Source organism: Schistocerca gregaria, chromosome 1 (assembly GCF_023897955.1).
Source record: "Schistocerca gregaria isolate iqSchGreg1 chromosome 1, iqSchGreg1.2, whole genome shotgun sequence".
Lineage (NCBI taxonomy): Eukaryota > Metazoa > Arthropoda > Insecta > Orthoptera > Acrididae > Schistocerca > Schistocerca gregaria.
The window spans coordinates 152,688,262-152,700,785 of record NC_064920.1 but is presented as its reverse complement, the minus strand read 5'-3'; the positions used below and the strand labels follow the sequence as shown (position 1 = coordinate 152,700,785).

The 12,524-nt window shown below is 44.1% G+C and overlaps 1 pseudogene; it reads right to left on the bottom strand.

Annotated features, from left to right (window-relative positions):
• Window positions 1-319: 319 nt before the first annotated feature.
• LOC126291280 (5S ribosomal RNA) lies at window positions 320-437 on the bottom strand (annotated as a pseudogene).
• Window positions 438-12,524: the final 12,087 nt, after the last annotated feature.

Here is a 12,524-nt window from a genome sequence, read left to right as displayed (position 1 = left end):
AAAAAAAATCATTTTTGCTTCACTTGTAGTCTTATATCTCAAGTTCATTATGATGGGTCCATCATTTCATTAATAGTCATAATGTTGTCATATTTACATGGAAGTAAACTCTCCGTCTGAACAGGACTTGGAAGGCCCAACGGTACCGACCGGCCGCCGTGTCATCCTCAGCCCAGAGGCGTCACTGGATGCGGATATGGAGGGACACGTGGACAGCGCACCGCTCTGCCGGCCGTGAGTCAGTTTCCGAGAGCGGAGCCGCTACTTCTCAACCAAGTAGCTCTTCAACTTGCCTCGCAAGGGCTGAGTGCACCTCGCTTGCCAACAGCGCTCGGCAGAGCGGATGGTCACCCATCCAAGTATTAGCCCATCCCGACAGCGCTTAACTTCGGTGATCTGACGGGAACCGGTGTTACCACTGCGGCAAGGCTGTTGGCACGTGGAAGACAGACACTCCAAAAATTCGAAAAACTTTTCAATGAAAAATAGTGGTCGCTATGAATTTGCGTTTGGTGCATATTGCATAATATGTATGAAATTTAGCTAACATATTGAATTTTTCTTTAGACTTTATCTTAGACTTTAGACTTGGTATCTGTTTGTCACTAATCTCGAGACAGTTGATCTGATGTAGCACACTCATTTGTGACCACGCCGCGCTAGCGATAAAGCCAGAGTGAAATGTTCACGACATTCCTCATATTTCACGAATGGTTTGAGATATCAAAATGAGATTTTGGCAAATGATAGCACGCAAAGAAGAGAGTATTTTGCCATATGTTTACTGTTGTGGTTGGCAGGAGAGCCGACAGTGTTAGTAAAGGAGGCCGAAATGCTCGCGTCTTAGCTCACGCAGTCTGGCGTGAGGTCTGGAACATGACAAGGGAATTAGAATTGAGAAAAACGGACGTAGCTGGTGGAATACTTAACTTTAATCCATTAATGGAGAACGTCGCTCTTTATGGTACATGATTCACAATATCAATAGTACGGATACTGGCGCCTTGCTAGGTCGTAGCAAATAACGTAGCTGAAGGCTATGCTAACTATCGTCTCGGCAAATGAGAGCGTAGAAGTCAGTGAACCATCGCTAGCAAAGTCGGCTGTGCAACTGGGGCGAGTGCTAGGAAGTCTCTCTAGACCTGCCGTGTGGCGGCGCTCGGTCTGCAATCACTGATAGTGGCGACACGCGGGTCCGACGTATACTACCGGACCGCGGCCGATTTAAAGGCTAACACCTAGGAAGTGTGGTTTCTGGCGGTGACACCACATTTACTATACAAAACTTCGTTGTGTCAGACATAGGGGATATAAAAATGAGAAAGCTGGCATACTATGCTTACTTTCATTCCATAATGTCATATGGGATTTTTTTGGGGGTAATTCATCAGGCCAAGCTAAAGTTTTCCGGGCACAAAAACGTGCAGTAAGAGTTATATGTGGTGTGAACTCAAGAACATCCTGCAGAAACCTGTTTAGGGAATTAGGGATACAAACTACTGCTTCCCAATATATTTATTCCTTAACGAAATTTGTCATTAAAAATATATCACTTTTTCAAACCAACAGCTCAGTTCATGAAATCAATACTATAAATAAGAATAATCTTCACAAGGATTTAAAGTCACTTAGTCTTGTACAAAAAGTTGTGCGTTATTCAGGAACACACATTTTCAATAACTTGCCAGCAGCCATAAAAATCTAACAACCAATGAAATTCAGTTCAAGAGAAGCCTAAAGGATTTATTGGTGACCAACTCCTTCTACTCCATTGATGAATTTCTCAGTAAAACCAACTGATTTGTGTATATAAAAGTACAATGTAACTTCTGCACAATTTCAGTGCAGTAATGTGTTCATTGTAAACATGTTTGTTTGTTTCTGTGTGTGTGTGTGTGTGTGTGTGTGTGTGTGTGTGTGTGTGTGTGTGTGTGTGTGCGTGTGTGTGTGTGTGTACAATCTAACTTCTGCACCATTTCTGTGCAGTAATGTGTTCATTGTAAATAAGTATTATAGTAGTTGTATTACACGTTTATTACCTTAATATAAATAACAAACTTTTTTATTTTAAGGTCAGTGCATTAGTATTTGTAAAATGACTCTTTCATATAGTGTTCATTAAAAAATGACGATCATTCCACTTGGGGCCTGTGGAATGGTACATTAGCTTACTTGTTTCAGTTGTAAATATTTGTCATATATTGTTGTTTTACTGACATGCTCTACATCCAGGAGGACCTCTTCACTTTGGATCAATTGGAATGAAAGTAAATATAATCTAATCTAATCTCACCACTACCACTCTATCCACACGTGCCCTGCCGTCAACACCTTTACCGACCACGGTAGTCTGCGTGGACTCTTAACTCTCATAGATCATAGCGCCATTTTTCAACAGGACTATGCTCTTCCTCAAGCGGCACATCTCCATGAACTGTCTGTCTAATGTTGAGGTACTCCCATACCCAGAAAGAGCTTGTGAGATCAGCTCTCGTGTCCAGAATACCAAGGGAGAATAACAACAGTTGTGGCCAGAAGCGAGGAAACAACGTCTTCATTACATCGTTCCGAACGTAACACTCATTACGGGGGCATTCAGGCCAGAGAGGGCGCAACGAAATTTACCTCAATATTGTAATCACTGAAATAACATCACACACCAGCATGTGAAGTTTCATTCCATTTCTACCTCTCCCCTGAGTGCTTCACTTTTTTGAACTTCATGTTTGGTTTTTTCCCTTTCGTTATGACATAGTCGGTGGCCATAGTGCGTGCTATGTATATTATCCATTCCTTTCAGCAGTCTTCTAAGCCTTCCTTAGTTCCGAACAAAAGAAATATGTCTGCTGTGAAGCTATGTAGTCGTTCACTTTGCATCTGGTGTGGCACGCCAGCTTGAGATTGCTTAGCAGGTCTGTCAAGGACCGTGTACGCAGAAGCCCTATGCATTGTCATTCTAAATGCGTGCTGGGTACTTCTGATACGTAAGATTCGAATCATGGAGAAGTAGGGACGGTCAGTTAACGTATTTAGCAACCACATCGAAAATTGCACCGGGAGTTAAATGGTGACTACAGTGTCACAGCACAAGTAGAGATAAGATTTCTGGGAGGGAGAGACGTTGGCCAGCTGTAACTGTCAAGTACACCTCGTGCTACAACTCAGCACGAGAGGTGCTGTTACGCTCGTAAGTGCCCGAACACGACCAACATGCATGGCACGTGCGCCACCTTGAGACCTTGCGGCAAAGCTCTGGGTCACACGCTATCCGTCAGACCTTGTTCGGTCGGTTTCTAGAAGTTGCTCGACGGCTCGGCATAAGCATTTTCTCACATAATGAAACCGCTTAACTAGGCAAACGTCAGTGGACTGTAAGGTGACCTGCCAACTGTGGGATACAGGCCGTTTTCAGTTTATCCTGGCGAGCCTCAAGGACACGTTACAACCATGACAGTATTGCGGACGGAGAGAATCGTGGCACCGAGCGAGATGCCGCAGTGCTAAAACACTGTGCTCATATTCAGGAGGTGAGTGGTTCAAATCCCTGCCGAGGCATCCAATTTAGGTTTCGCATACTTTCCCAAAATCATTAAGACAAATTCAATAACCGTTACTACAAAAAGCACACGATGGTTTCCTTGCCCATACTCCCCTAATGTTTGTAAATTTATTTACGTTTTTAGTAGCTTGATGTTAGAATCATGTGTGTAATGTTTTGTCATGTCTCCTGACTGAGGCGGCCTGGCCAACATTCTGTCCTTTGCAATCTCTTCATCTCAGAGTAGCACTTCCGCCCTACATCCTTAATTTTTCGTTGTGTATTTTTCAACTCTACTTGCCCAACAGTTTTTACCCTCTACAGCTTCCTCTACTCGCACGGAAGTTATTCACTTGTAACTAACTATATGTCGTCTCATTCTGTCCCTTATGTTCCTTTCCTCCCAAATTCTGTTGAAAATCTTCTCATTCCTTGTTTTACCCGTCCACCTAATTTTAGAATTTCTTCTTTAGTATCATACTCCAAAGATTTTGACTCTCCTATTTTCTGTTTTTCCCACAGTTCACGATCCACTATCGTGCAGTGCTGTGCTCTTGACAATCTCTGAACTTACTTCCTTACTTCGTGACTTGTATTCAATACCAGCAGACTTTTTAAGCGACGCATGTTCATTTTGCTTTTCCGAGTTTTTATATCGTATTTGTATCCTCATGAACATAACACATTTTGATCAAAGATATGTGAATTCTCTCACTTCGTCTATTACGTGGTCCCCAGATTCGATCTAAATTTTATCCCTAATCTCATTTCTGCTACACTTCAGTACTTTCTTCCGGTTCTGGTATACAGTCAGTACATATTGATGGTCAGTAGACTGTACACTCTTTTCAGCATGCCGCTTGAGTCTTCATTATTTCTTCAGTGAGCAGCAGTATCTGCAGCGAATCTTTGTCCTTTTATCGTGAATCTTAATCCCACTCCTGAACATTTTATCTGCAGTTATTAGTTTCTTCGCTGAACAAGTTGAACTGTAGCAGAGGAAGAATAGATCCCCTTCTTGCACCCATTTCAGCTCTCATCTGACATTTAGACCTATCACGAGTCATGGGTGAACAACGAAAACACGCCTCACTTTAAGCCATTATATACCACAGACAATTTACACTAATGAAACAGCGTATTGACTGCGACCGGTGTAGATTAACTGTGCATCTTCCTAATCTCATTGCGCCCATGTAACTTTACGTCCGCGAGCAACAAGCTCGCTATCAAAGTGTTTATTGGACTGTACTCCGCTCCACACTTGCATATTCCGTGGTTTACTTATATCGCATAACATGAATGACCGGATGATTCTTTGGACACGGCTGATTTCCTTCCATATCTTCATCCAATCCAATCATGAGCGCCAACTCTAGGGACATCGTCATCAGCATTTTGTTGAACCCGAATAGTCGTACCAGCTTGCTGTGTGGTGGAAAGTGCTCCCAGTTATAAACATTCAGATTTTATTTACGTATTTTATTATTACCTAACATTTACACATGTAATATCCTTAATGGAAAACTGCCGTTTTTGTGGCAGATCACTGGGATTTATTAAGCAGCTAATAGTTGTTAGTTATTGTAGAACCAAATAATCTATGTGACACTGACGTTCACGTCACTAGTTCCGAAAAACGCGTTATCGCTTGTCATACGTTTTATTTTGTGTCTGTGACAGAAGAGTACCTTTCATTGCAGTCCTTTCTCATTGTTTCTGGTATATAATACTTCACCAGAAATAGCTTCCGCTAAGACTTCAGGAATGACATTAACCTCGAAGGAGTTTCCGTATGAAATCACGCTGTCCCAGTTAATCTGTGATTCGTCCGAGCAGGTAGCATAACATTCAGGCGACCCCGGCTTTCTGTCATCAGTGCAGGACAACAACTTTCATATTTATTTTAACTACAGCATGCTGCACGATCTTATTGTAATTTGAATTTCGATTGGATCTTCAGTGACACATTGTCAGAGGCTTCATATTTTCATCAGGACTGGCGTCTTATTTTACATCTATATCTACATCTACGTGGGTACTCTGCAAATCACACTCAAGTGTCTGGCAGAGCGTTGATCAAACCACCTTCATAATAGTTCTCTGTTACACCATGCTCGTACAGCGCCTGGAAGAAACCAACCGTATCTTTCTGCGCGAGCTCTGATTTCCCTTATTTTATTAAGATAACCGTTCCTCCTTAAGTAGGTCGGCTACAACAAAATAAATATGGTGACTGAAATTTCGCGAGAAGATGCTGCGCGACGAGAAACGCGTTTTATTGTTTTCCACCCCAAATTCTATGTCATGTCCATGGCACTCTCGCCCCTATTTCTCGATAACACAAAATGTGCTGCTCTTTTCCTATGTACTTCGTTAATACTGCCTGGCAAGGATCCAAAAAAGGACGGACAATCGTAGTGAATGTACTCTCTTTAGTAGATCTGTTGCATCTTCTAAGTGTTCTAACAATAAGTCCGTGTCTTTGGTTCGCTTTCCCCCCACGTTTTCCATGTCTTATTCCCTATTTAAGTTGTTCGTAATTATAATTCTTTGGTATCTATCTGAATTAATGGGCTTTAGATTTGATTGATTTGCCGTGTTATCGAAGTTTATAGGATTCCTTTTATCACTGATGTGGATGATATGACACATTTCATTACTTAGTGTCAATTGCTCATCTTCGCACCATACAGACATCTCTTCTAAATAGTTTTGTATTAATCCTCTGATGACTGTAATGGCCGACAAACGAAAGCATCATCTGCAAACACCCTATGATGGCTGCTCAGATTATCTCCTAAATCGTTTATTTGAAATAAGAACACCGTGAATTCATTGTCCCAGGAAGGGGAAACTTTATTGACACATTCCTGGGGTCAGATACATCACATGATCACACTGACAGAACCACAGGCACATAGACACAGGCAACAGAGCATGCACAATGTCGGCACTAGTACAGTGTATATCCACCTTTCGCAGCAATGCAGGCTGCTATTCTCCCATGGAGACGATCGTACAGATGCTGGATGTAGTCCTGTGGAACGGCTTGCCATGCCATTTCCACCTGGCGCCTCAGTTGGACCAGCGTTCGTGCTGGACGTGCAGACCGCGTGAGACGACGCTTCATCCAGTCCCAAACATGGTCAATGGGGGACAGATCCGGAGATCTTTCTGGCCAGGGTAGTTGACTTACACCTTCTACTGCACGTTAGGTGGCACGGGATACATGCGGACGTGCATTGTCCTGTTGGAACAGAAAGTTCCCTTGCCGGTCTAGAAATGGTAGAACGATGGGTTCGATGACGGTTTGGATGTACCGTGCACTATTCAGTGTCCCCTCGACGATCACCAGAGGTGTACGACCAGTGTAGGACATCGCTCCCCACACCATGATGCCGGGTGTTGGCCCTGTGTGCCTCGGTCGTATGCAGTCCTGATTGTGGCGCTCACCTGCACGGCGCCAAACACGCATACGACCATCATTGGCACCAAGGCAGAAGCGACTCTCATCGCTCAAGACGACACATCTCCATTCGTCCCTCGATTCACGCCTGTCGCGACACCACTGGAGACGGGCTGCACGATGTTGGGGCGTGAGCGGAAGACGGCCTAACGGTGTGCGGGACCGTAGCCCAGCTTCATGGAGACGGTTGCGAATGGTCCTCGCCGATACCCCAGGAGCAACAGTGTCCCTCATTTGCTGGGAAATGGCGGTGCGGTCCCCTACGGCACTGCGTAGGATCAAAATGGTTCAAATGGCTCTGAGCACTATGCGACTTAACTACGGAGGTTATCAGAAGCCCAGAACTTAGAACTAATTAAACCTAACTAACCTAAGGACATCACACACATCCATGCCCGAGGCAGGATTCGAACCTGCGACCGTAGCAGTCACGCGGTTCCGGACTGAGCGCCTTAATCGCGAGACCACCGCGGCCGGCTGCGTAGGATCCTACGGTCTTGGCGTGCATCCGTGCGTCGCTGCGGTCCGGTCCCAGGTCGACGGGCACGTGCACCTTCCGCCGACCACTGGCGACAACATCGATGTACTGTGGAGACCTAACGCCCCACGTGTTGAGCAATTCGGCGATACGTCCATCCGGCCTCCCGCATGCCCACTATACGCCCTCGCTCAAAGTCCGTCAACTGCACATACGGTTCACGTCCACGCTGTCGCGGCATGCTACCAGTGTTAAAGACTGCGATGGAGCTCCGTATGCCACGGCAAACTGGCTGACACTGACGGCGGCGGTCCACAAATGCTGCGCAGCTAGCGCCATTCGACGGCCAACACCGCGGTTCCTGGTGTGTCCGCTGTGCCGTGCGTGTGATCATTGCTTGTACAGCCCTCTCGCAGTGTCCGGAGCAAGTATGGTGGGTCTGACACACCGGTGTCAATGTGTTCTTTTTTCCATTTCCAGGAGTGTAGATTAGGAACAACAGAGGTCCTCTGACACTACCTTGGGAACATCAGAAATGACTTCTGGTTTACTCGATGACTTTCCGACTATTATTACGAACTGTGACATCTCAGACAGGAATTCACGAATCCCGTCACGTAACTGAGACGATATTCCACAAGCACGCAATTTGGAATCTATAAATACGAAATCAGGTGGAAATCCCTTGTCAATAGCACTCAGCATTTCGTCCGAGTAAAGAGCTGCTTGTGTTTCACAAGAACGATGTTTTCTAAATCCATGTTGACTATGTGTCAATAGCCTGTTCTCTTCGAGGTAATTTATATTGTTCAAACAAAATATATGTTCCAAATTCCTGCTACATATCAACATTAATTATATGAGGCTGTAATTTAGTGGACTACTCCTGTTTCCTTTCTTGAATACTGATGCGACCTGTGCAACTTTGCAGTCTTTGGGTACGGATCTCTCAAATGGTTCAAATGGCTCTGAGCACTATGGGACTATGGAACATCTTAGGTCATCAGTCCCCTAGAACTTAGAACTACTTAAACCTTACTAAGTTAAGGACATCACACAACACCCAGCCATCACGAGCAGAGAGAATCCCTGACCCCGCCGGGAATCGAACCCGGGAACCCGGGCGTGGGAAGCAAGAACGCTACCGAACGACCACGAGATGTGGGCACGGACCTCTCATCGAGCAAATGGTTGTATGTGATTGTTAAGTATGGAGCTAATGCAGCAGTGTACTCTGAAATGAAACTAACTGGTGTAGAGTCTGGACCGTAAGACTTGCTTTTAATAAGTGATTTAAGTTTCTTCACTCATCCGAGGTTATCTACTTCGAAGTTACTTACGCTGGCAGCTGTTCTTCATTCGAGTTCTGTAATGTTTACATCGTCTTCTTTGGTGAAAGAATATCGGAACGCTGTGTTTAGCAACTCATCTGACATCGATAGTATTTCCACTGCTGTTGCGCAAAAATGGCACTGATTGTGGCCGGCTGCTAGCATACTTTACGCATGCCAGTTTTCGAGACAAAGTTTCTTTGGGGAAACTATTGTAAGCAACTGACTTTGAAGTCGCTAAATTTCGAGCGTGAAAGATCGCCAATCTTGAGGATTTTGTATCCTTTTAAATTTGGCATGCTTGTTTCGTTGTTTCTGCAACAGTGGTCAGACACGTTTTGCGTCCCATCGAATATACGTCGTTTGTTAATTCTATTGATGTAAATCTCTAAATTGCTGTCGACACTATTTCTTTGAATTCAAGCCACATTTGGTCTACACTTACATTTTTAATTTGCAAGGAGTGGAGATTGTCTCTGAGGAAGGTGTAAAGCGATTTTTATTTGCTTTTTTGAGTAGACATATATTTGTTTATTTTTTAAGAATTTAGGAGTTACGATATTCATTGTAGATACGCTTTTAATCCATTTTATGACCGATACATAGACAATGCCACGCAAAGGCGAACATAAAACTGTACAAAATGATTGTTATCAGATGTTCAGATGAGAACACCCTGCTTCCTGTCCGTTTTAAGTTAAATGTCTGTTTACAGAACAATAAGGCTTTCGAGAAATGATGCCCAAAAATACGTCGAGGAAACGAACTCTAAAGTAATCACCTTTCAAAATTCTCATCTGAACTTGAAGAATCGTAAATGTTTCACAAACTGCGAAACACGTTGCTCCACCTTGCAAAATCCCTTGAACTGCGTATCTCTGCCATGGGCAACCTATGAATGTTGCAGCGTTGCTTGCGAATGTCACTTTGCTGGGTATGGGACTAACTTATTCCGAAAGCTTTTAGGAACGCGATTACACTCGTACAGACAGCGCCCGTTTGTTATGCTACCCGTTGAGCTCTTGAAGGGCAGCTACACGTGCAACAACTAACTTGAAATATGTTTCGAGGTGTCAAAGGTTAAATTTCAGATTACATGAGTGCAGGGTGCAGCGTTCCCACCGAGGGTAATGACACTAATTTTGCGAGGATATTTCCCGATCATTAAAACGCTGACCGCTGCACGCATAAAGATACATGTTTCACCGCTGGGCGTCAGGCTCCAGACTCTGCTCAATACTCTCAATATTTCAATACTAACACAACTCCTCGAAATTTTGTGACTTTGTCTGAAAATGCATAAGCAATATTTGTAGAACAATATTTTAAAAGACACTGAAGAGCCAAAGAAACTGGTACAACTACCTAATATCGTGTAGGGCCCCTGCAAGCATGCAGAAGTGCCGCCACACGACCTCGGATGGATTAGACTGATGTCTGAAGTAGTGCTGGAGGGTATTGTCACCATGAATCCTACAGGGATGTCCACATATCTGTATGAGTACGAGGCGGTGGAGATTTCTAAACAGCACGTTGCAAGGCATCCCAGACAGGCTCAATTATGTTCATGTCTGGAGAGTTTGGTGGCCGGCGGAAGTGCTTAAACTCAGAGAAAGCATTCCTGGAGCCACTATGTAGAAATTCTGAATGTGTGGGGCTTCGCATTGTCCCGCTGGAATTGCGCAAGTCCTTCGGAATGCACAATGGTCATGACTGGATGCAGGTGATCAGAGAGGATGTTTACGTACGTGTAACCTGTCAGAGTCGTATCTAGACGTATCAGCGCTCTCAATCACTCCAATTGCACACTCCACACACCATGACAGAACTTCCACCAGTGCAGTCATCAAGGGTACAAGAGTGGGCCTTCGGCTCCGAAAGCCCACATCGATTATGTTTCGTTTAATGGTTTGCACGCTGACGCTTGTTGATGGCACAGCATTGGAATATGCAGCAATTTGCGGAAGGGTTGCGTTTCTGTCACGGATCTAACAACTGCGCCAGACCTTGCTGTCTGGTATAGGCATTGCCGACTGCAGCGCAGTATTCTGCGTGTTTGCGTATCTCTATATTTGAATAGCCTTGCGTATATCAGTTCCTTTGCGGCCTCGGTGTATTTTAAGTAGTTTGGTCGTAAACCTTAATAGTTACTTACGTAATTTTCGGGTCATAACGACTCAGAATGAATATTATTACTCTAATATCAAATTTTCCTTTTTGTTTTCCGTAATACTGAATTGTTATCGTTACAGCCTACTAGGAACAGTCCACAAAAACTCTGCATTAACAATGTTCTTCTTTCCAATTTTTTCTAAAAAACTGTTTAGCACTTCTTAATTATTTTTCTGCTCAGTTTGAATAGTGACAGCATGGCGGTTAGTTCATTCACTGTTGTTTTTGTATGCGAACCGCCAGGCGACGGCCTCGCATGTTCAGTTGGAAGAATTAGTAAATTACGCAACAGATGAGGGAACACTTTCCAAGTTGAAGATCACGGAAGTACTGCATCGGAAAGCAAGTATTCTGTTAATAATTACGACGGCCCACAGCCTGTACAAAATAGTGTACAGTATTCCCTTCTAGAAATGGGAATATAGAACGGCAGTTACACCCATTGAACAAAGTGGTCGCCTATCAGTTTCGGATACCATCAAGAGTGCCAGGCATGCATCCAGCAGAATAAGTGATGTAAATAGTCCATTTGAAGTAGTATTTTGTACTGTGCTTCAGAATGAAATAACAGAGACGCCAGATATTGAGGGGAAGAATATTCTTGGGTAAACTTGGAAATTAACTGGTCGCAGAGCACACTGCTTCTAGGAACACGTTTGAAACGAGTAGAAACGTAGACTTCTTTGCAGGTCCCAGGAACCAATCGTTGGTTTCGGTTATTGAGGAATAACGGGCTACCATTCCTCCGTAGACATTCAGGCCAATCACTGAAAGTGTCCCCAGCAGAGCTGAAACCATCGTAAAGGCGAAGGCGGTAACATTCCATATAAATATCCACTGGTAGGCGTCCGGATGTTATTGATTAGGTAGTGTACTTCGAGCAGATCGATCAGTTTGTCCTGTCACAATTTCAGTTGCTGATTTGAATGGGTGATACTGTATTCTGTATACCAAAGTACACTCATATTCAGAAGAAGTAGAGCACACTGGACAACTAGATATAGGACATTCATATTCACAGAAAATGCATATTAGCGTGTTGGCAGAAATGATTAGCATTTCAGTCACCTCGTTTCAGAATGAGTCTTGTTGACGAGTAGGTACAGTGTCCGCCATGAGCCCTGATACCTTGTTCTATGCGTGAAGACGTTCTGTGGTATAGCCATTCATGCTACATTCACCTAGATCCATCTGTGGTGTTTGGCATTGGGTTACAGCGCCACACCAATCGTTTCACCATATCCCACGCATTTTCGATTGACGACAAATCTGGCGACCTGCAGGGCCAGGGTAAAAGGCTGACATCCTGTGACACCAAGAAGGTGCGTATTTTTGCAGCAACATGTGGTTGTGTATTGTCTTGCTGAAGAATGAGGTCTGGGATGTTGTGCAGGACTAAGCGCTCCAGTCTGGAGCCGAGCGACCGCTACGGTCGCAGGTTCGAATCCTGCCTCGGGCATGGATGTGTGTGATGTCCTTAGGTTAGTTAGGTTTAATTAGTTCTAAGTTCTAGGCGACTGATGACGTCAGAAGTTA